We start from the raw sequence: 24555 nt of genomic DNA, 5'->3' as shown, positions 1-24555 counted from the left end.
ACCCGGACCCAGGGACGCTTGGCCTCTCCCAGACCCAGGGCCACTTGGGCTCACCCGGGCCTAGGTGCACGAGGCCTCACCCGGATCCTGGGACACATGGTCTCACCCGGGCTTTTTTCATTTTTAATAGCAAGGAAAAGTTCTTACTATAGTAATGGAATCTTAAACAATACATATATGATCTATAAGGAGACCTACATGGCTAGAGACGTATTTTTATTGTATTCTGGGGCTTAGGATGTTTCTGCAGTATCCTGTTTCAGAAAATTTGAAAATTCTAAGCAAGAGTAATATTTCTGCTTCTGGCACTCTGATAATTTCCTAAAATTATCAAGAAGAGGAGCTAAAATGTTATAGCATTGCATATATTGTCCTTGAGAACCTGAAAGAAAACATTGCAAATGTTTAGACTAGATTTAAATGTCTTACTAACATTGTTTTCCCTTGGGGCAGTTTTCTTATTTCATATAGAAAACATATAATAATACTGCAAAAGTTTGCTATGGGAATTAAATAGGTAATGCTTATAAAGCTCTTAGTCTAGTGTCAGGAACATGGCAAGAACACAAATGTTTTATATTGTATTATAAATGTCCTCATTATCATTATACTGTCTAAAAACTGTGGAGGACATAAAGAAAGATCTGTCTTCAAAGAATTTATAATCTAGTTGGTCAGATAGGGCTTAAGCTTGTGGATTTTTCTGTAATATATATAGGGGCCAAATTTCTGCTTCTATATGAACTGTTAATATTGGACTGACTGGGAAAGTTAGATTTTAGCCTAGTGGGTAGACCAGAGAGCAGACATTCAGAGAATGCAGGCAGAGGTTGAGTACTCAGAAATCAAATATGGATATTCATAACCTAAGTAAGCAATTGCAAGACACAAAATTTAGGCAGCAGTCCATGGATAAAAATGATTAAGAAAAATGCTTAGCTGGGGAGTAAGACATAGATTTACTGGAAAATTTGAATTGGGCAGTTTTTCTTCTTTTTGTGTTGCCTTGCTACTTTCATAGATCTAGAGCAAGCATGTCAAACTTGTGGCCCAGCTAATATAACGTTTTAATAAAAATTTTGTAATTTGATTTTTACAATATCGTGTTATATATAATTGTTAATAATGAACTACAACATTCGCTAATGACTGATTACTATAATCGTGTTGCATTCATTCCCTTACTCGCCTTAATGTGCAGGCGCACCATTTCTCCCCACTAATACTAGCAGCGAATATTTTAGCAGCTGATTGCCACGTCATTAGTCTTGTACTGACTTGTTTGGTGTACACAACAGGAAATATTTTGCTTTTGGAGAACAAGAAAAATAGGTTTATTTGCATTATGCTTATTAATTTGTGCAGTTATTCAGTGTCTGGTAAGTTAATGTTCAAGAAAAAATATTAATTTTTATTAAAATGTCCTATTATTTTATGTTAACGATTACTCATTTGTTTCAGCCCTTTATATTCAGCATGTCTCTATCGAAATAATCCTACGTTTCTATGAAAATTAAAGCTTTTGTTTTTTTGTGCCCCACATAAACAAGCCTTATTTATTTGGCCCGTGTTAGCCTTTGAGTTTGACATGCTTGATCTAGAGTTTCCCTCTTGGTCTTTGCCTCAGTCTTCCCATGTCTAGCCACTAACAACAACTGTACTGGTATAATTGAGAAAGGCTTCATGCAGGAAATGGGACTCTCACTTAACCTTGGTAGCTGGGAAGAATTTAGACAGGATAAAGAAGAACAGAATTGCATATCAGATGGGAGGAAAATGAGCACTAAATGAAGGTGAGAAGAGCATGTTCCTGGGGCCCAGTAATGAGGTTATATGAGGGTGCTAGGGGGTTTATATAAGGGAGTAGTGGGATAGGTGAGCTGGAGCCATATTGTGATCAGCTCAGTCCAGCAAATCTGGATTATCATTTAGGTAGAGCAAAGTGTTGATAAGTGTTAAGATTGCCTTCTTTTTTTTTTTTTTTTTTTTTTTAAATATATATATTTTATTGATTTTTTACAGAGAGGAAGGGAGAAGGATAGAGAGCTAGAAACATCAATGAGAGAGAAACATCGACCAGCTGCCTCCTGCACACCCCCTACCGGGGATGAGATTGCCTTCTTTTGAGTTCATATCTTTTATTAACCCATGTTCAATGATTTGCTTTCTGGCTTATTGAAGCAGTAGGTCTGACCATCCTTGCCACAAAGTGTCTGTCAGAGCACTGACCATAAAATCTTGAGCAGCACATTCATCTGAAGGGCACTTTAGCAATGGCCCCTGATTTTGACATTCTCACCCCCGTTATAGTGTTTCAGGACAGCCAGCTTACTCTTCTTTCTCTATGCCTGTTCTTGTTGGGAGAGGTGTATGAGTTCTCTCTTTTCTTAGCACCATTATGAAGCCTCAATGTAAGATGAAGGGTGGGGTCCTTCTAAATATTGTAGTCATAGGATGTCCATTCTCCAGTTGCTTGCCAGCAAACTTTTGAATATGCAGTACAGTATTATTAACTATAGTCACCATGTTGTACAGTACATCCCCATGACTTACTTATTTTATAACTGATAAAGCCTTTCTTCAGAGCCTCTCTTCCCCCCTTCACCCATTTCATTCACCTCTCCACTCTGGCAACCACCAATATGTTCTGTATCTACAAGCTTTCTTTTCCTTTCCATATACAAGTGAGATCATAAGGTATTTGTCTTTCTCTCTCTAACTTCACTTACCGTAATTCTCTCCAAGTCCATCCATGTTTTTTGCAAATGGCAAAATTTCCTTCATTTTATAGTACATATATTGTACCACATCTTCTTTATCCATTCATCTATTGATGGAGACTTATATTGTTTCGTATCTTGGTTAGTCTATATAATAAAAGGCTAATATGCAAATCGACCAAATGGTGGAATGACTGGTTGCTATGGTGTGCACTGACCACCAGGGGGCAGATGCTCAATGCAGGAGCTGCCCCCTGGTGGTCAGTGAGCTCCCACACGGGGAGTGCCACTCAGCCAGAAGCCAGGCTTGCTGCTCCTTAGCACTGCCACAGAGGCTCACGGCTAGCAAGCGCAGCGGCGGTGGCAGGAGCCTTTCCCGCCTCCGCGGCAGTGCTAAGGACCCCTCGGGGGATGTCCAACTGGGCCTAAACCAGCAGTCGCACATCCCCTGAGGGGTCCGGGACTGTGAGAGGGCGCAAGCTGGGCTGAGGGACCCCCCAGTTCATGAATGTCATGCACTGGGCCTCTAGTTATAAATAATGCTGTGGGGGTGCAGATATCTTTCAAGTTAATGTTTTTTTTAAATAAATGCCCAGAAGTGGAATTGCTAGATTATATGGTAGTAATATTTTTTTAAAATTCATTTTAGAGAGAAGAAGGGAGAGAGAGAGAGAGAGAGAAGAGAGAGAGAGAGAGAGAGAGAGAGAGAGAGAGAGAGAGAGAGAGAGAGAGAGGAGCATCCATGCGAGAGAGAAACATCCATGTGAGAGAGACTCATTGATTGGTTGCCTCCCACCTGTGTCCCAACCGGGTATTGAACCTGCAACCTGGGTATGTGTCCTGACTGGGAATTGATGTATAGGACTATGCTCTGATAAACCGAGTTACACTGGCTAGGATTGGTAGTTCTGTTTTTAATTTTTCAAGGAAACCCCATGCTGTTATCCATACTGGCTACACCAATTTGCATTCACATCAATAATGCACAAGGGTTCCCTTTCTCCACATCCTTGGTGACACTTGTTATTTTTTTTGATAATAGCCATTCTGACTGGTGTGAGGTGATATCTAATTGTGTTTCTGATTTGCATTTCCTGATGATTAGTGATGTTGAGCATCTTTTTACATATCTATTGGCCATCTGTATGTATTCTTTGGAAAATGTCTATTAAGATCTTCTACCCATTTTAAATATCAGATTGTTTATGTTATTGAGTTGTTTGTTTTTTATTCCTGTATTTTGAATACTACTCCTTATCAGATATATGATTTGAAAATATTTTCTCTCATTCAGTAGGTTGCCTTTTCATTTTGTTCATGGTTACTTTTGATGTGCAGAGCTTCATAATTTAATATAATCCTCTTGTTTGTTTTTTCTTTTGTTGCCTTTGATTTTGGTGTCAGATACAAAAAATCATTGCCAAGACTGATGTCAAAGAGCTTAATGCCTATGTTTTCTTTTTTTTTTTTTTTAGATTTTATTGATTTTTTTTACAGAGAGGAAGAGAGAGAGATAGAGAGTTAGAAACATCGATGATAGAGAAACATTGATCAGCTGCCTCTTGCACACCCCCTACTGGGGATGTGCCCGCAACCAAGGTACATGCCCTTGACCTGGAATTGAACCTAGGACCTTTCAGTCCGCAGGCCGACGCTCTATCCACTGAGCCAAACCGGTTTCGGCACCTATGTTTTCTTATAGAGATTTTATTTAAAGTGGTAGAAGAGAAGTAGGTGCCCCTGCTCGAAGGCTTCTGAAAAGCAAATGCAAATGCTTTTTGGAGGAAACTGCTTTCCTTCCATTCAGGACAATAAGCAGCTTACTGTTACGATTTACTAAACATTTTAGGGAAAAAAGTCATCATTAGTGAAAACCAACAGAAACAACATGTAATAGAAATAGATCCATAAAGACTTCAGATACTGACATTTTTAGGCATAAAATATGTGTTTATCATATTTAAAGAAACAAATTTGTTGATAAAATATTAAACCATAATCATTAATCATATTTGGATTGCATGTGAGAGTTGAATTATTTGGGGAAAAACACTCTATTGTGTTTAATGGCAGATTTGACTAGTTTCTCCAAAGCACGTGTGTCTATATTGTATTTACTGGTATTCTAATTACAGGGGAGTACTGGGGGTGGTATTTGAGCTTACTTGCTATGAATGCCAATTCAAGAAACTTAACTAATTGGATATTATTTGGAAGAACGAAGCAACATTTCACACTTCCAGAAATCCTTGAAAATCTTGTGTGGTACTGTGCTAGGTACTTTAAGGGAATACAAAAATATGCATGGGTTGCATTTTCCAGAACACTCAAAATATTGAAAGAATAAGACATACAAATCTCAGATACAGAATAGACTATGTATATGCTAATTTATAAGAATTGATGGCATAGGCATGCAGCATGGGATTTGGAAGAAATATTAATTGTTGGGAAAAATGATTTTCAGAGGAATTTTATTCAGGGTAAGTGCTGTTACTTTTTCAAAAGAAATTTCTTGACAGATCATTGTGGGTGGAAGCTGAGATGCCAAGTGTCCTGAATGAATTGCCCTACTCAGGATAGAGCAAGACATTTGTTGGTTGTGGGAGAGAGGGAGAGGGAGGGGGAGAGAAGTGAGGAGGGAGAGGGAGCTTGACATGGAGCCAGAAGGTAATACATAGCTGCATGCTTCTCAGTATAATTTCTCTCTAAATCTTCAATAATACCTACAAAGATTATGAAATGCTTAATATAAAGACTTTTTTTTTTTTTGGACTGAGTCATGTGTTCTGTCTTTAGTGAGACAGAATGGAGATATTTTGGATGCAGGGTACAGGCAGCAGAGTGAAATGGGAGGATATGAGTGATAGGAACTCATGGATATGAAGAGGAAAACTTCATGCCAGCCCAGAATATGGAACTGGAAACTGGGTCAGGTTTAAGTACATTTCTGAGAAGAATGAGGCCTGAGACCACATCTGGATAATGATAAGAAAGCCCATGGGACAGATAGCATTTGAATTGGAACCTTGAAGTGAGGGTTGGACTTTAGTAGAAAGCTATGCAGAGAAAAGAAGATTACAGGAGGACTGAGCATGAGCAGAGGCATAGAGGATAGAACATGCTGGGAGCTGTTATCATAATCAGTGGCGATGCCTACAGTGTTTACAAATCAGGCTAAGGGAAAAGCAGAGACTGACCCAACTTGAATCTGGCTGAGTAGGACAGAACCTAGGACTCTGGGTCCCCTGCAGTCCTCATGTGTAGGTGGCTCTTAGCTTTCCATTGCACTTGGAACCTGCATCTTTGTGGCCTCCTCCCTGCTATATCTGCTCATGTGGACTGGCTTTCTGCCTCCTGCAAACGAAAGTGAGGGCAGTCTAGGTTTCAGGAATGGGGTGCCCACAGTGGCCAACTGTGCAATGCTGTGTCTCCTGGTTATGATTAAGTTGTCGTTTGGCACATTTTTGCTTGGATATGGCTCTGTGGAGCACCATGGGAGATGTCAAACTCCATAACTAAGCCCTGGAACCAAAGCATTCATATACAAATAAGTGAAAGCAGACCTGTCACTGGGGCCTGCCCCCTGAAATATGGCAGCCCACATCTTTGAAAGTTACAGATCCCACTGTCTATCATCCCCCATAGACTCTCCATCACTGATGCTTGTCAGCTCATATGCAACCTGAATCTTTTGACACTGGGGGAAAGGTGAAGTAAAAGTGCAGTAAAACTCACTGTGGACTGGCAGTGTACTTGAATGTGATACTCCAGTTCAAAAAATAATGTTTGAAACAGCCTGGAGTTTCTGACAAAGATGTAATTAATGACCATAAAATGCTTTTTATTAAAAAGGGCATGAATCTAAAGCCACATAGAAGGTGAATTCTCTAGTCATTTTTTTTAAGGCAAGGAAGTTGCATCTTTGAGTGCTATTTAATGACCATAGAACTTTGGTTCAGACAGTTGAGGATTTATCCAATGCTACATCAAAATCTATATTTGCTTTATAAACATAGTTGCTCCGTCACCAAGTGGCCACTCAATTGAAGTCAAAAGTTATCTGATTACAGGAATATAATGTGATCATTCTGGTTACTGTCAATATTTAGTAAACTTGTTCCAACCAAGCTCTCTCAGAAAATTCCCATGTTTTCATCTTGTATTTATACAGCTTGGGTAATATTCCCCCAGTTGTGGAAAGAGCTGCAATTTGAGAAGATGGCTTTGAGTCCTTTCAAAATGCTTTGCAATTTTTTCACTGTATTAAAGAGTTTGCAGGCCATTCCAAAATGGCCTTAGTCTAATATGATAAATTAGTGATACATGCTGTGTTTAGAGGTAAGATATGGAAAAGTTCCTTCATGCTAATTTCCTTCCCATTTGTACTCATTAGGTCTTAAAATTCCCCATATATCTCTGTCAGGTAGATAAAAGTCTCCAATTACTTACCTTCTGCTTAGACATTTCACACACCTGGTTTTCGGTAATAGTTCTAGAGCAGGCAGAGGGGGAGGCCTAAGGAAAGAAAACAAGGAAAATGCTTCCAGTTTGCAACATCCAATTTTATTACGTTGGGTCATAAACAACCCCAATTAGCAAAGCATGTTCACAGTTAAAGTTTCCCTTTGGAAAGCAGTTGTGTATACATTTCCCTGGGAGCAGATGGCAACTGTAGGATCATTGCAGTGTCCTTCATTTTGGAGATTTATAAGGAGAGGTGGTGCTGTGTTTACCAAGCATTCTGCTGTTCTCACCAACTCAGTTCCTTGTCAGGTCCAGTCAGATCTCTGGGAGAGGTTAAGTGTAGGAGTCCAGGGGGACCACTTGACATCTGCTCCACTTACGACTTTTTGATCTTGTTGTTTTTGACTTTTGAAGGGCAGGCCCGTGTGTGTGTGTGTGTGTGTGTGTGTGTGTGTGTGTGTGTGTGTGTGTGAGTGTGAGAGAGAGAGAGAGAGAGAGAGAGAGAGATGGTAGGCTTTGGTGTGGGAGAGAGAAGGAAAACAACTCCATGATGACAGATCAAATGGAAAGCAAAATAACTTTTTTAAAGTTGAGTAGGATCACATGCTGTGAAATGATGACAATGGGAAGGAAAACACTGGGGGTCTCACATGTGAAACGCTTTGTGAACAGGAATATAAACCATGTGGTTGTTTTGCTATCATTAACCAGCACTTTAACATGGGTGTCAATGAAAACCAAATTATATACTTCAGAGTCATGGCCCTCAATTTGACTGAGCTCCTGGCATGGAACTTTTTTTTTCTTTTGCAACAACAAAATGAAATCTTGCCAAGATGAATACGGGGAAGCTCAGGCAGATAGTGGCCTAGTGATGATTAAGTTCACCAATCACTTCCTGTCTGCCCATTTGGGTTGCTGACATAGAAATACCATAGACTAGGTGGCTTATGAATAACAGGAATTTATTTCTCACAGTTCTGAAGAGGAAGTCCAAGGTCAAGGTGTTGGCAGATTCAGTGTCTGGTGAGGCTCTACTTTCTGGTTCATGGACATCTGTCTTTCTTCTGTTATTCCCTGGGGTTTCTTTTTCAAGGGCACTAATTCTATTATGCGGGCCCTACCCTCATGACCTAAGCACATCCCAAAGGCCCTGTCTCCAAATGCCAACACATTGAGGGTTAGGTTTCAACACATACATTTGGGGGAGGGGGACACAAACATTCAATCTATGGCACATCCCAAACTCTGGTCCTCATCTTCCTTGTGGGGGGTGGGAGGATAAATGAGGGGGAGGGACTGGGGATAGAAAAGGAAAATTTCCTTAAAGTATTACAAAATCTGAAGTGTTCTGAAGCACCTTGAAGAGTGGGGCAGAGAAATGGTGACAGAACCAGTCATTGCTGCTTAACATCAGGATTTGGAAGGTCAGGGCTGCAATAATCTCATCCCTGGCCTTCCCTGGTATACCACTGGGTGACTGTACAGCCTCCTCTAGATCCTGGAAGGATTATTAGAGGAAGGCCTGGAGGTGGTGAAGATGGTCTTCACAGGTTTTAGCATTAACATGTCTTCCTGTCTTGACCACTCTCAAATATAGTCCCTGATTGTTTTTTTGTTAACTTCTCTAAAAAATGATATAGCAGGACCTGAAGCAATTCATCAAGAAGGCCTTTGTGTTCCTTGCAATGTCCCCTTCCACCTTGGGTTGAAGACTGGAACTATGTGTTCATTTGAGTTTGTGTTCTCTTGGTCTATGGCAAACGTCCTCTTCAGTTATTCTCAGACATGTACAGATTTGGTTTATCTGAGTATTTCCAATATGGCACCTAACTGAGGGTGAGAAGATGAGTTTGGCTGTGGGGAGCAGGAATGTCAAATCCAGGATTTGGCAATAGGAAAGCTTGAGAGGCAAGCAGAGAGAAAGGGCGGTATATCACAGGAGGACACGGAGGCCCAACTTTATGGGGTCTGGTTGGAGGGAATCTGATAGCTCCACTGCACCCTAGGATTCTATGTTTATGGAATGTCTGCAATAAGTAATTAGCATTGTTGTGTTGGTTTAGAGATCCTGAAATTGGCATGTCCTCAGTCAAGACCTAGAAAGTGGTCAAAGTGAGATTTGACCCCAGCTTACTCGAACTCTGGTAATTAGTACCCTAAATCCTATTCCTTGGTCCTAAGAGACTTGGTGGCTAAGAAGTTTGTCAGTGTGTACTTTAGAGTTCAGATCCCACTAGAGGAGGCAGTCTGACTCCTTAATGACAATCCCATCTTTACCTAGGGATGAAAGGTTATTGTTTCCAGTGACATTTTTCTTGGGGCAGGGGGCGGTGCTACAGGTGGCTGCTGTTAGGCGGAACCTACCCTGGTTGCATCTTTGTGATCCAGCTGCCCTGGACATCCATCTCCACACCCTGGGTTCTGAGTCCACACATCTGGAAGGGGGCATGGGGCTGGGCTGCTGCCCCTCCTCTGCCTTTCATGTCACCTGGAGTCTGCTCAGCAAGGTCTACTGTGAGGGCTTAAAACTAATCTCCTATAGTTTATGAGCCCAAATCAATTTGCAATGAGGAAGACCCTGGCTGACCAGCGGCTTAAACAAATGTCTGCCTCTATAGCATTCTCATGGCAAGACTCGAGTTCCACACACATGATGTAAGTGAGAGCCCGGGCAGGCCTTTCTCCCACACGTGGCTCAGAAATCATTTACAAAGCAAACAGAAAAGACAGCCCTGGGCAGGCAGTTCTTCCTTTCTCTCTGGGCCAGGCCTGCACTCGCAGGCCATTCCTAGAGGGCTCTGATCTGAAGGTGGGATTGAAAACAGGTGTCTACCCAGTGCCTATAAAATATATACTGGCAATAGGGGAGATCCTTGGAGATTCTTTCAGCTGGTGGAAATATGGAGACAATTCCCAACTCTGACTCTGCCTGGATGCAGGCCTTCAGCTTCATCTCCCTTGGAAAAAAAAAAAAATCCCCAGAAACTTTCAGGGAAACTGGGAGCATATGGTTCCACCATCCTGCTCTGTAGAAAGAAATGTGAAAAAGATTAGAGAGACTCTATCAAAACGTCAGACCGGGCATTGTGTTGTTGGAAAAGTAGATCTTGTCTCCTGCCTGGGTCCTCCTTGCTCCCTCAGGACGACCCAAGTGACCTTGGGCTGTGTGGGCAAAGCTATGACTGTGATTTGGACGCCAGATTTACCCAATTTCTATTTAGCAAATAAATCGAATGTACTGCTATCGTGTTTGGGATAAATACCTGATTAAAGTCTCTTAAAATATGACTACTACTGCCCATAAAGGAAAGGAATTTTAGCCGGGCAATGTCTGTCTGGGGTGAGAGGATTGGGTTTCCTCTTTATTGTTGTCAGCAAGTGCTCCTGATCTTTTCTACCTTGCAAGCTCATTAAGCAGATGCTTGAATGTGGGGATACTGACAACGCAGCTGCATTTCATTTGTAGATAATTGATGCAATAAATGTAATAACCAAACAAGATATGTTGACTCATGAGCTAATTTGGGTGTAGATGTTACAGTACTAGTGCAGCTGGAAATGTTTGCCCATCACAAATCTGTTTCAGATAAATGCCCCTTGTTCCTGTCCTCACTAAGACATACACAAAAGATTAAACCATCCTGTATATCTAAAAATACATGTTCAGAAGTTATGGTCAGGCTAAACAGTGTTAGAAAGAATATTAATATTAGCAATTCATTACAGAAACAGGTGACTTAACCCTTTACACTGTGGGGGGGCAGGGGCAAATTGAGGTGCTCAGACCTGGTTTCCTGAGGCACTATTGGTCTGGAAACCTGAAAAACCTCAGTTGGATTCATTGTTTTTCTTCTGACCCCTTTTATTGCAGGCAGGATTTCTTTTTTATGGTCCATATATTTCCAGAGGCTCCTCACCTTTTATCTTCTCTGATATTTAAGCCAAGGCAATCTGAGCAGTGTGTGTGGGAGGCACAGTTCTGTGACTTTACAGCAGTGGCACTTGGTATTGACAGCTTTAACAGAAAGGAGTTTGTAATATATGAGAGACCCACACCTTGAAGAAGCCAGTATCACCATCACTGATAGCCTAGGCCAGGGGTAGATAAACGATGGCCTGGTGCCTGTTTCTGTGTAGCTCAGGAACTAAAAATGTTTTTTACATTTTTAAGTGGTTGCAGGGTATTAAAAGAATAATATTTCGTGACACATGAAAATTATGTGAAATTCACTTTTCAGTGTCCATAAATCAAATCTTCTTAGAACACAACCACACTCATTCATTTTTATTTTTATTTTCTATGGCTGCTTTGGTGAGTAGTTGCAACATTTACCATCTAGCTCTTAATAGAAAAAAAATGCCAACCTCTGGCCTAGACTAAAACACCACTAATTCATGCAAGTGGGGACAAGCTAAACTTGATTGCAGTGTATTTTAAATGGAAATGATCTTACTTCAATTAATGCACAAAGGGAGAACAGATCCATCACTGGTTGTTCAGAGGTCCTTCTCGCAGGAACCATTGTTAGGAGCATATCTCAGTATAGCCTAACTCTTCTGTCGGTCAAAGTTTGTATGCAAACACTATTTCTAATCTGCTTGAAAAATTTGGGTAATTTTTAATTTTATAATCTCATTTTTGTACTATAACTGTTCAGCAAATTGTTTTCTCAGTAGATACTTTTAAAAGGTTTATTGAGGTAAAATTTTCATACATAAGTTTATAGTTTGATGAGTTTTTACAACAGTGTTTATTCACTTCATCGCCATCACAATCAAGATATAGACATTTCATCACCCCCGAAGCTCCCCTGTGTCCCTATGTGGTCACTGGCCTCCCCCTCTCCCTGGCCCCTGACTATGACGGATGTGTTTCTGTTCATATAGTTCTGCCCTTCCTGGAATGTCACAGAAATAGAATTATACAGGATGCAATAGATATTTTAAAGTACACTTCAGTTCCTCCACTGCAGTTTGACACCAGTATCTCTTAATTGATGAGCTTCTACTGTACATGCAGCAACACTATGTAATTAAGGTTATATCTATTTTTCTTTGTTATCTGGATGAGAAATTAAAAGTTTGTTGTACTGTTGTCTATATTGATACATTAAACTTATGGGACTAGAATTCTGAACTTAATATATGATGCTCTTTTTAAGAAAGAAAGAAAATTTGCTATTAATTATACTGAATCTTCCTGAATGAATTTTTTTTTGTGTGTGTGTGTTATACTCTGAGACTTTTAATAGCCCCCCAAATGATTTCTAAGATAGGTTTCTCTGTGAATGAAAATCGAGAAACTTGTTTATATAATCATAATCTGCCAGTCTACACCTTCTCTACACTTCATATATTGTATCTTAAAAAACAAAAAAAATTATTACCTGAAGTATAAGATTATTCTCTGGGAATGGGGAATTGGAGGAAATATTACTCACCATATGTCTAAACAAAGGGAGCTGAATACATGTGTGCTTGCTCTAAGACAAGTGTATATTTCCTGTGTCTATATTGCACTGATTTTCTAGCAAGTAAATTTGCTCTTTAGAAATAGTTGTTAATGTGCTCGTTTTCTTTGTAGACAATCCGACAATAATGGGACAACGCCGTTAGTGAGTGCAAATAAACTATAAAGCAATTAACATTCAAGATCATCAGCACTAATCTAGCACCTCCTTTCCCCTCTCCTTTCTTCTCTTCCTCTCTATTTAGTGTCACACACCATTGCCCGTTGGTGACCCTCTTCTTATTGGCTAGGATGAGGAAATCCACAGGACCCCTAAGTGGAAGCCACGCATGAACTTCAGTAATGTAGTGAGTATTTAACTATACCATGGGTCTTGCTAGATCTGGTTATCTGTCTTGACATTTTTATGCCTTTGCATAATTTTGTTCTAGAGCCCAGAAGAGTATAAAATATAGGTTTAACAAACTTTAAGCATCTTTCACAGTGGTAGGTTTTTATCTGAAAGGACTAGAATTTGCCTTCACTCTCTATACAAGTGGGTTTTAGATTGAAATTCAAGGTAGCAAGTTCAGAAATTGGGTTGAAGTTTTCATTTTATTTCAAACTGAACTCATGTTACTCCTGCTGAAAATTGTACTGACAGGCCTGTACATATAATTTATGATATTTCCTATCAAGATGTTTAGCTGAATTAGAAACATTTGTGAACAAGTTCTTCTGCAATTGGTTAAAAGGTATTTTTCTGCTGGGGAAGGGAGGGTGCATGGAGGGCAGAGGCACAGAGAGAACCTGGAATACCTTTTATTTCAACGACTGTTGATCAAGTAATTGACCATAAACTGTTTACAACCATGACCCCTGTTGCAACCACAGGGGAGGTGTTTATGGATAGACATTAAGCTCTTTTTTAAGTTGTTCACAAAGTGTACTGTTTACAGAGCAAATTTCCCCAAACATCTTATTTTTCTCTGAAACATTACATGAGGTAGATAACAAGGTTGGTCAGACTTAGCATTAAGAAAGAAAAGGAGAAGAACAAGGGAAGTTTTGCCTATATTTTTGGGAGAACCTGACTTTTTCAACAATGATTCCATTTTCATATTTCAGATTATGGAAAAGGGAAACCTCAATATAAGGTCTATTAGAAGCATTTTTTAAAAATAAAGAGAACCTCAGCATTTTAGACAGAAGCTATTGTATTGGCTTATTCAATTGCATAAAGAGAAACGAGATATTGACCACTTTGGTTTTTATAAAGGATCAATAAAACTTAATAATGAAGGGATGTAATATGACTGAGAGCAAAAATATACTTGAAACTACATTTTCAGGAGGTTAAGTAAGACATTACTAGTTTAAACCAGATTTTTTGTCAAAGTAAATGCCAAAAAAATCTTTATATGAATTTTTTGTCAAATAAAAGAAAGACACACTTCTTTTTAAAAGAATGCATTTTTGGAAGGTGTGATTGTGGCCTAATGAACAAACTTCTGGAAAGAATGTGGTGCAAATGGAAAGCACTGCTCTAATCACGTGAGTGCAGCTCCCCGGCTGCAATGCACAGCTGAGCTCACGTGGAACGAAAAATGATGCCATCCAATAAGGTCTTTTTTGAGGGACTCTTATGTGTTTGCACTTGCTAGATGCCACTGAGATATAAGAGCCATTTTCCTTCCCTCTGCTGAGGAAAGACTTGGAAACAGTGAAAGGATAGCTGGCAAATTCAGGCATTGTTATGAGCAAAGCAGTTAGAAGCTTTGGCAACATTCTACTTGTGAGGTGAAGAGAACCAGTGCTCAGGAGGCTGCAGGAGAAAATGAACAGAATAGATAAGTAGGCGAGGTTTTGGAAAGTAAATAGTGCCAAGATTTGTGCCTGGGCTGGGAGAAAATGCAGATGACTCTACTTTTCAAGTCAGAGTGACCAAGAGAGACAGAGGAGTTTGAGGAGGAGGGTTTTGATGAAGGGGATGCCAAGCTTAATGTCACAGAAGGTGACTTCAATGAGGTTCTGGAACATGTAAGGAAAAATGCCCTGAGGTAGGAGGATAACATTGATGACTCTTAGGTTCATCTCAAAAGTAAATGCTGGTTTTGACACTTAAAGTATTAATTAGATGGCTCGTTGAATTGAAAGGCAGTCATTTTGACAGCACCATGTATTGGTAAAGAGCCCAAGGTCAGAGTAAATCACTGGAGAAAGAGAAGCAGAAAGGGAAACAAATATTTCCTGAAGAATCAACCAATTCTTGGCAATGGGCATTTGTTGGACACACTTTCTCCTTCTCATCTCCATGACACTTCATCCTTCTCTAAGCTAGGTGACATGTTGGTTAGACATGCTCAAGAAGGTTTTATCCCTACTTCACCAATGAGAAAACAGAGGATCAGAGAGGTTCACCAACTTTCACAGCCTGAGAATTAAAGCCATGTCTTTTTGACTTTTAAAATCCACATGCTTTTCTCTGCACTGCACAATTGGCCTGATCTATATTTGTTTTCATATTTCAGTTGTGGTTTTTATGACTTGTCCCCATTCAAAGTGCTTTAAATGATTGTTCACTAGATTTAAGACTTCCAACTCCTATTAATTACATTACTTGACATAACCAAGTCTGAGACAATGAGCTTTGAGGACCCATTGTTTCAAGTCAATAGCTGTCTACACCATCTTATACACTGTACTCCTCATTTCTCACTTATGCAACTGAGCAAAACTTAGTTTTGAGTAACTTGTTCAGTACCACAGGTGCATTTATTGAACAGTTACTATGCTGCAGACATGTTAGGTGTGGAATACCACAGTGTCTTCTAAGGGGGTTGGGAGCTTCTTTCTGGATGTGCACACAAGTCATATGATATCATACGAAACTTTATTAAGAGATATATTTTCATTTTCCTCTTGTATTTTGCCCTCACCTGATATGCAATGGTAGTTAGGTCCTCTTTGGTTCCCTGTAAGTCTTAAAGCAGACATGGACTCCACGGTACCAGCTGCCTTCTCTTTTCATAAAGGCCAGGCTCACTGGAGAGTGGAGTGGATGGGGAAGAATTGTGTGCAATAGGGAACAGGGAGGAATTTCTCTGAGACCCTCTAAAATCCAGGGGGGGTGGTCAAAGAGCAGCAGGGCCAACTTCCTGGTCAGTTGGCAGTACTAGATATCTGAGGTAAAAAACTGCATAGCGCCCTGAATGAGGCTGGCTCTATACAACTCTTAGCTTCATGATAATTTCTTTAGCCCACGTGTGACTTGTATACAGAGTTCCAAACTCCACTGGAATAGACAGGGCTTGGACAATTAGAATGTTGGCGGGAACTGTGACAGGCTGAATGATTCAAAATAACAACTAAGTCTTTTGTCTTTGGGTGTGAATTAGGAGTGTTCTTCACATAACTGATGTATATGGTGATGAAGCCAAGAGTCAGACTCAATTTGAGTTAAAGAAATTGAAAAAAGATATTTTTTTACACATCAAGAAATTTCTGCCTACTATTTTTGTATGTAGATACATCTCTGATCAGATTCATTATTGTGGATGGGCTCCAAATGGGAGGAGACCAGAGTAAATGCTGAGGGATTTTTTTCACCGGGAGAGATCTTTATAGAAAAAAGGAGTCCAAAAAGGCTTCGTTGAAGATTTAAGTATGATATTTGGGGCAGAAACTGCTAGTTGCCTACCCAGTGTCCTTTCTCCCATTCTTTCTTACTGATCAAACTCCAGAAAAATATTAGTCCCCTTGCAGCTTGGGTAACAATGTTGCATATTCCTGGCCAATAGGTTGAACAAGGCAAGGCTCCCAGGAAGACTTACATAGCCTCAAAGACTTGCCTTTGCCCATTTCCTCCATCTGATGCTCTTGTGATGCTCAGAGGTGGGATTGGCCATTTTACAACCTACAGGACAAAAGCTATATGTAAAGCAAGATGGAATAGGAGGAGGGAGGGTCCTGGGCCTTCAATGAATCCTTGCACAACTGAACCAGCCCTGGAAGGTGCACCTCTGAACTTCTTGGGCAGGAAAACCAAATGCCTCTTGGGTTAAGCCACTGTCACTGGATTTCTCTTCTGGGTTACTAAATCTTAATTGGCATGAGCTTGAAGGAGAGGATCTAGGAAAGCAGAGGAGAGAGGGCAGGACCATTCAGGGGAGACACATACATTCAGGGGTGGGAATGTATGTGGTATATCTGGGGAAGAAGGCACAGAGGTGGGAATGTACGTGGCATATCTGGGGAACAAGGCATTGAATAGTCTGGAGAGTAATTTATTCTAGCTGGAAAATGTCTGGTGAAAATATGGACAAGACAAGGTAAGCATTAAGGTTTTTGGCTTTTAAAACACTGGGAAGAGGACTAACAAATATGTTTAGGGCTAAGTGGGTTAAATCTGGCTTTCACTGATGATAGTCTTGTTATGGGAATGGTTTAATTATCAGTTACTGAAACATATCAAATATGCTTTTCTAAAGAAGACTCCACTGTATTTTCCAAAAACTGGCTGGTGGATTTATTGAGGTTGGGATGGCAGATGTGATGGTACTGGTATATGATGCACAGTGTGTCTACACAATGGAAGGCAGAGTGGAAACCTGGTGATGGTTCTGAACTGATTGAATTTTCCCCTCTCTACTGAGTGAAACTATTATTCAGTTGAAATCATTCAAGCAGAGGCTTGGTCCATCTTCAAAAGCTTTAAGCAGCTTCCTTCGCCTTTCCAGTGGCTGTTGGACTTCAGTGGGCAGCAGATTTATTGGGAGAATTTGCTCGGTACAGATTCCTGGGCCTGACACTCAGAGAGACTGGTATAGCAGATTTGGGATGGCGGCCAGGAATATTCATTGAAAAAAATATTTATTGATTTCAAAGAAGAAGGGAGAGGGAGAGAGAGGTAGAAACATTAATGATGGGAATCATTGATCAGCTGCCTTCTGCATGCCACACACTGGGAATTGAGCTGCAACCTGGGCATATGCCCAGACTGGGAATTGAACCGTGACCTCCTGGTTCATAGGTTGATGCTCAACCACTGAGCCATGTTGGCTAGGCAGGAATTTTCATTTTTATCAAATGCCCCTGGCGATTCTGTTGCAGTGTTTTCCGAGTGTCACTTGTGAAGCACTGATCTGTAGTTTGTTCCCCTTTATTTCTTCTCCTTCCCTGTGCCAGCGCTGTGGTGCTTCCCAGAAAGAAAGGAGTGTCTGAAGGTGAGGATCTCATTTAAGCTCCCGTGACTTTCTACTAGTAGGGAGGCTTCACCAAAGGACACAACAATTTTAAGATTCTTCTCATACCTCTTTAATATTTTTGTTTTTTCAAATTCCAAAGGAATGGTGTTATTCCTTTATTATTGATAATTCTGTTTATTAACTACAAAATTTGTAAAAACTCAGGAAGGCTTTAATAAGAAAATACAAATAATCACCATTCCTCTAGTTAGAACCATTGCTAATGTTCTGGTATATATCCATTCTCTCTCTCTCTCTCTCTCTCTCTCTCTCTCTCTCTCTCTCTCTCTTCGTGAAAATTGAAATCAATCAGCTAAAAGACCTTTACAGTTTTTCATATCCTTCATGATGAGAATATACTGAAGAGGGCCAAACACTAAATCAAGATCACCAATGAGAAAGCTCATGCAATCATGCAGATGGGAGATGATTTGGGCTTGGGCCAGAATGACCTCAGTGGAGGTGATGATGAGAAGTGATCAGGTTCAGGATCTCTTTTGAAGAAAGGGTTGTCAAAATTTGATGGCAGCCAGGATGTAGGGCCTGAGAGAAAGAGATGCAAAAGTGACTCCCAGGTGTTTTAGCCTGAGCAGTTTTAAAGATGGAAAAGACTGCAGGAAATAGCAAGTTTGCTGGGATCGGGAGCTTGGTTTGGGTGTTAAGGGTGAGACCAGGTAGGAGTATCAGGAGTAGGCAGATGGACATGCAAGTAAGCAATCTGGGGTTCAGGGGAGATGTATGTACTGGAGAATGGTATTTAAAGCTATATATTTAAATTCATATAAATGGTATTTAAAGCCATGAGATTGATTGAGATTAACTTGGGAGTAAGTATAGATGGAAAAGAGAAAAAGCTCTAGGTGGTGGTGGAAGCATGGAGGTCTTTAAAAGAGGAGGAGAAGGAGTGATCTAATTGATTGGACTAACTGGTATCTTATGGCCATGCCTTGGTCTGGGAGTGGGAGCAAGCTTACCAAGTTGACAGTCTCAAGAAGACTGTAAACAGTGGTCAAGGTGGTTCCACAGTCATTTTCAGAAGAAGGAATGGAGAGATTCCAAGATGGCGGCCAGGAGGATGGCAGTGAGGGAGAGAGAGTGAGGGAGTGAAAGGGGAGTGTGTGGATGTGTGGTGTGTGTGTGTGTGTGTCTGAGTGAGGGACAGCTAGATCTCATAGGACCTTCGGGGGCTGGCGGACCAGGCTCACATAGCTGGGCAGCCTCTACTACTGCTGTAATCTCTCTCGGAGCACCAGCTCTGCTGCAGAGGCCTTGCTATCTTGAAGGAGAGAGCTGCTATGACTGTGAGCCCAGCCTCATGTCCACCCATGGTGCTCTCAGATACTACCTGGGATCCTGCAGCCACTCTGGCCAGGGGCCTGCTGTTTCAGCTGCCAACCCATGGACACCAGGACTCCAGCCTCCCCAGCTAAGGGCTCCTGTGAGTTCTGGAGGTTGCTCCCCTCCTGCTAGCCAAACGCTTTAGCCCCAGACTCTGCGACTGCGTGCACAAACAGCCGAGCCTTATGCAGCAGCCCTGGGCTCTGTGACTGCTCCAGCAGCTGTGTGAGCAGCTGTTGCCTGCGACTGCTGGAGGAGCAGCCACCACCCATGACCCCATGAGGAGCAGCCACCCCGCGACTGTGTGAGGAGCAGCCACTGCTTGCTATTGCCCAAGGAGCAGCCACTTTGCGAGCAGCTGTTGCCCGTGACCGTGCGAGGAGCAGCTGCCACCCACAACCACCCAAGGAGCAGCCACCACCCATGACCACGCAACTCGCCACAAGCCCACTGCTGCAGCCACAGGTCCCCCCCTCACCCCTGCCACGATTCAACACCTAGATCCTTTGGTGACAGCAAAAATGGGGAGACAGAAGAACAACGCCCAAAGGAAAGAAAAGGAGGAAGTGCCAGAAAAGGAATAAAATGAAATGGAGGCATGCAAAATGTCAGAAAAAGAATTTAGAATAAGGGTCATACAGTTCATAAACTGGATGGATGAGAAAATCAACAACCTATGTAAGAATCAGGAGGAAATAAAGAGTGATATAGCTACAATAAAAAACAATATGGAAGATTTTAACATTATACTAGGAGAAGCAGAGGACTGAATTAGCGAATTAGAAGACAGGGAAACAAAACACACCCAATCTGAACTGCAATTGGAGGAAAAAAAATCAAAAGATAGGAGGAGAGCCTGAGGGAGCTTTGGAACAACATGAAACAAAGAAAAATATGTATAATAGGGGTGCCAGGACAACAAGAAGAGGAGCAAGGGTTAGAAAACCTGTTTGAAGAAATAATGTCAGAAAACTTGCCTTATTTGGGGAAGAAAAAAGTCACACAAGCACAGAGAGTCCCAAACAAGATGAACCCAGAAAGACCCACACCAAGACGCATTGTAATTACAATGGCAAACGTTAACAACAAAGAGAGAATCTTAAAGACTGCAAGAGAGAGACAGAAAGTTACCTACAAAGGATCTGCCATTAGATTATCAAATGATTTCTCAACAGAAACACATCAGGCCATAAAGGAATGGAAGAAAGTATACAAAGTGATGCAAAGCAAGGGACTGAATCCAAGAATACTCTATTTAGCAAGGCTAGCATTCAAAATTGAAGGGGAATCAGGAGCTTCACAGACAGAAAAAGGCTAAGGAAGTTAGTCACTACCAAACCAGCAATGCAAGAAATGCTAAAGGGACTGTAGTAAAAAGAAGAAAAAAGGGAAGAAGGAACACAGGCACAAAAAATGAAAATGGCTACAAACAAGTACCTATCAATAATAACTAAATGTGAATGGCCTAAATGCTCCAATCAAAAGACATTGAATGGCTGAATAGATAACAAACATGACCCATATATATGCTGTCTACAAGAGACACACCTCAGAATAAGAGACTCACACAGACTGAAAGTGAAGGGATGGAAAAATATCTTTTAGGCAAATGGAACTGAAAAAAAAAAAAAGCTGGGTAGCAATACTTACATATGACAAAATATCTCACAGTGAAGGCCATAACAAGAGATTAGGAAGGCCACTTCATATTACTAAATGGATCGATACAAAAAAGGATATAACTCTGGTAAACATATATGCAGCCAATGCAGGAGCACCCAAATACATAAAAGAACTTCTGGAAGATATCAAGGGAGAGATCGACAGCAATATGATAATAATAGGGGAGTTTAATACCCCACTGACATCACTGGATAAATCCTCTAGATTTAGCAAAGAAACAGCAATCCTAAATTACTCAGATGGACTAGATCAGATGGACTTAATTGACATTTTCAGAACATTTCACCCCCAAAGCTACAGAATATACATTCTTCTCAGTGCACATGGGACATTTTCATAGACCACATATTGGGTCACAGGCAAAGTCTCTCCAAATTCAAGAAGATAGAAATCATATCAAGCATCTTCTCAGACCACAGTGGCATAATATTAGAAATCAACTACAATAAAAACAATAAAAAAAACTCAAACACTTGGAAGCTGAATAGCATGCTATTAAACAATGATTGGGTTACCAAAGAGATCAAAGAAATAATTAAAAATATCCTGGAAACAAATGACAATGAAAACACAACAATCCAAAACCTATGGGACACAGTGAAAGCAGTCCTGAGAGGGAAGTTCATAGCATTACAGGCCTACCTAAAAAAAAAAACACACACACACAAGAAAAACTGATAATAAATTATCTAACTCTACAACTTAAAGAATTAGAAAGAGAGCAACAAGAAGAGCCCAGAGTGAGCAGAAGGAAGGAGATAATAAAGATTAGAGCAGAAATAAATGAAATGGAGACCAAAAAAAAAAATACAAAAGATCAATGGAACCAAGAGCTGGTTCTTTGAAAGGATAAACAAGATAAATGAACCTCTAGCCAGGCTCACCAAGAAGCAAAGAGAGAGGACCCAAATAAAATCAGAAATGAAAGAGGAGAAATAACAACAGACCCCACAGAAATACAAAAGATTGTAAAAAAAATACTATGAACAACTCTACTCCAACAAACTAAACAACCTAGAGGAAATGGACATATTCCTAGAAAAATACGACCTTACAAAACTCAACCAAGAAGAATAAAAATATCTCAACAGGCCGATAACTAAAGGAGTAATTGAAGCAGTCATCAAAAAGCTTCTAGCAAACAAAAGCCTGGGGCCAGATGGCTTTACAGGAGAGTTTTATCAAACATTCAAAGAACAACTAAAACCTATCCTTCTCAGACTATCCCAGAAAATTCAAGAGGAAGGCACACTTCCAAGCTCTTCTATGAAACCAGCATTGCTCTAATCCCAAAACCAGATAAAGACACCACAAAGAAAGAGAATTACAGGCAAATATCCCTGATGAACATAGATGTTAAAATCCTCAACAAAATTCTAGCAAATCGGATCCAGCATTACATTAGAAAGATCATACACCATGACCAAGTGGGATTTATTCTGGGGATGCAAGGCTGGCACAATATCCACAATTCAATAAACGGGATACATCACATAAACAAATTGAGACAAAAATCACATAATCATATCAATTGATGCAGAAAAGGCATTTGACAAAGTCCAACACCCTTTCCTGATACAAACTCTCAGCAAAGTGGAAATAGAGGGATCATATCTCAACATAATAAAAAGCCTTTCTATTATATGACAAACCTACAGCCAACATCACACTCAATGGGCAAAAACTAAAACCATTTCCCCTAAGAACAGGATGCCCATTTTCGCCACTCCTGTTCGACATAGTACTGGAAGTACTAGCCATAGTGATCAGACAAGAGGAAGAAATAAAAAGCATACAAATTGGAAAAGAAGAAGTAAAATTGTCATTATTTGCAGATGACATGCTATTGTACATAGAAAACTCTAAAGACTTCATCAAAAAACTACTAATACTAATAAATGAATTCGGCAATGTAGCAGAATACAAAATTAATGAACTCACAGAAAGATAAACTAAAAAAAAAATCCCATTTACCATTGCAACAACAAAAAAACTAAGATACCTAGGAATAAATTTAACCAAGGAGGTAAAGGACCTGTACTCAGAAAATTACAGGACGCTGAGAAAAGAGATAGAGGAAGACATAAACAAATGGAAGAATATACTGTGTTCATGGATTGGTAGAATCAACATCATTAAAATGTCCATACCACCCAAAGCAATCTACAGATTCAATACAATCCCCATTAAAATACCAACGGCATACTTCAAACATCTAGAACAAACTCTCCAAAAATTATTCTGGAATAAAAACCCCAAATAGCCACAGCAATCTTGAGAAAGAAGAACAAGTTGGAGGGATCACAATACCAGATATCAAGCTATACTACAAAGCCACTGTTCTCAAAACTGCATGGTACTGGCACAAGAACAGACATATAGACCAATGGAACAGAACAGAGAACCCAGAGATTGACCCAAGCCATTATGCTCAATTAATATTTGACAAAGGAGGCAAGAGCATACAATGGAGTCAAGTATGGACTCTTTCCCTCCTCCTCCTCTCATGGGCACCATCCACAGTTTATTTTTGTGTATGGTGTAAGTTGGTGGTCTAGTCTCTTCAATAAATGGGTTGGGAAAATTGGACAGATACATGCAAAAAAATGAAACTAGACCACCAACTTACACCATACACAAAAATAAACTCAAAATGGATAAAGGACTTAAACATAAGACGGGAAACCATAAAAATCCCCAAAGAAGGCTTTTAGGCAGCAAAATAGCAGATATTTGTCGTAGCAATATCTTTACCAATACAGCTGCTAGGGCAATGGAAATGAAGGAGAAAATAAACAAATGGGACTACATCAGAATAAAAAGCTTCTGCACAGTGAAATAAACCATCAACAAAACTACAAGAAAGCCCACTGCATGGGAGAACGTATTTGCCAATGTTATCTCCAATAAGGGTTAATTCTCCAAAATTTATAGGGAACTCATACAATTTAACAAAAGGTAGATAAACAATCCAATAAAAAAATGGGCAAAGGACCTAAGTAGACACTTTTCGAAAGAAGACATACAGAAGGCCAAGAGACATATGAAAACATGCTGAAAGTCACTAATCATCCGAGAGATGCAAATCAAAACAACAATGAAGTACCATCTCACACTTGTCAGAATGGCTATCATCAACAAATCAACAAACAACAAGTGCTGGAGAGAATGTGGAGAAAAAAGAACCCTCTTACACTGCTGGTGGGAATGCAGACTGGTGCAGCCACTGTGGAAAACAGTATGGCTTTTCCTCAAAAATTAAAAATGGAATTGCCATTTGACCCAGTAATTCCACTTCTAGAAATATATCCCAAGAAAAAGAAACACCAGTCAGAAAGGATATATGCACCCCTATGTTCATAGCAGCACAATTTACAATAGCTAAGATTTGGAAACAGCCTAAGTGCCCATCAGCAGATGAGTGGATTAGAAAACTGTGGTATATCTACACAATGGAATACTACACTGCTGTGAAAAAGAAGGGATTCTTACCATTTGCAACAGCATGGATGGAACTGGAGAGCATTATGCTAAGCCAGTTGGAGCAAGATAAATATCACAGGATCTCATTTGTGGAATGTAATGAACAACGTAAACTGATGAACAAAAATAGCATCGAACTGACTGTCCAACCTATGAGAGAAAGCGG

The 24555-nt window shown here is 40.3% G+C and overlaps 1 long non-coding RNA gene across 1 annotated transcript in view; it reads left to right on the top strand.

Annotated features, from left to right (window-relative positions):
* LOC129151647 (uncharacterized) overlaps nucleotides 1-24555 on the top strand; it is a 101803-nt gene that overhangs the window by 19578 nt on the left and 57670 nt on the right. The window contains exon 2 of the long non-coding RNA XR_008558303.1: nucleotides 12906-13007. This is a non-coding gene — a long non-coding RNA (uncharacterized LOC129151647). The remainder of the gene's footprint in view (nucleotides 1-12905; nucleotides 13008-24555) is intronic.

Source organism: Eptesicus fuscus, chromosome 15, assembly GCF_027574615.1.
Source record: "Eptesicus fuscus isolate TK198812 chromosome 15, DD_ASM_mEF_20220401, whole genome shotgun sequence".
Taxonomy (NCBI): domain Eukaryota; kingdom Metazoa; phylum Chordata; class Mammalia; order Chiroptera; family Vespertilionidae; genus Eptesicus; species Eptesicus fuscus.
The sequence above is the reverse complement of the archived record's forward strand: the minus strand, read 5'-3'. Positions and strand labels throughout refer to the sequence as shown.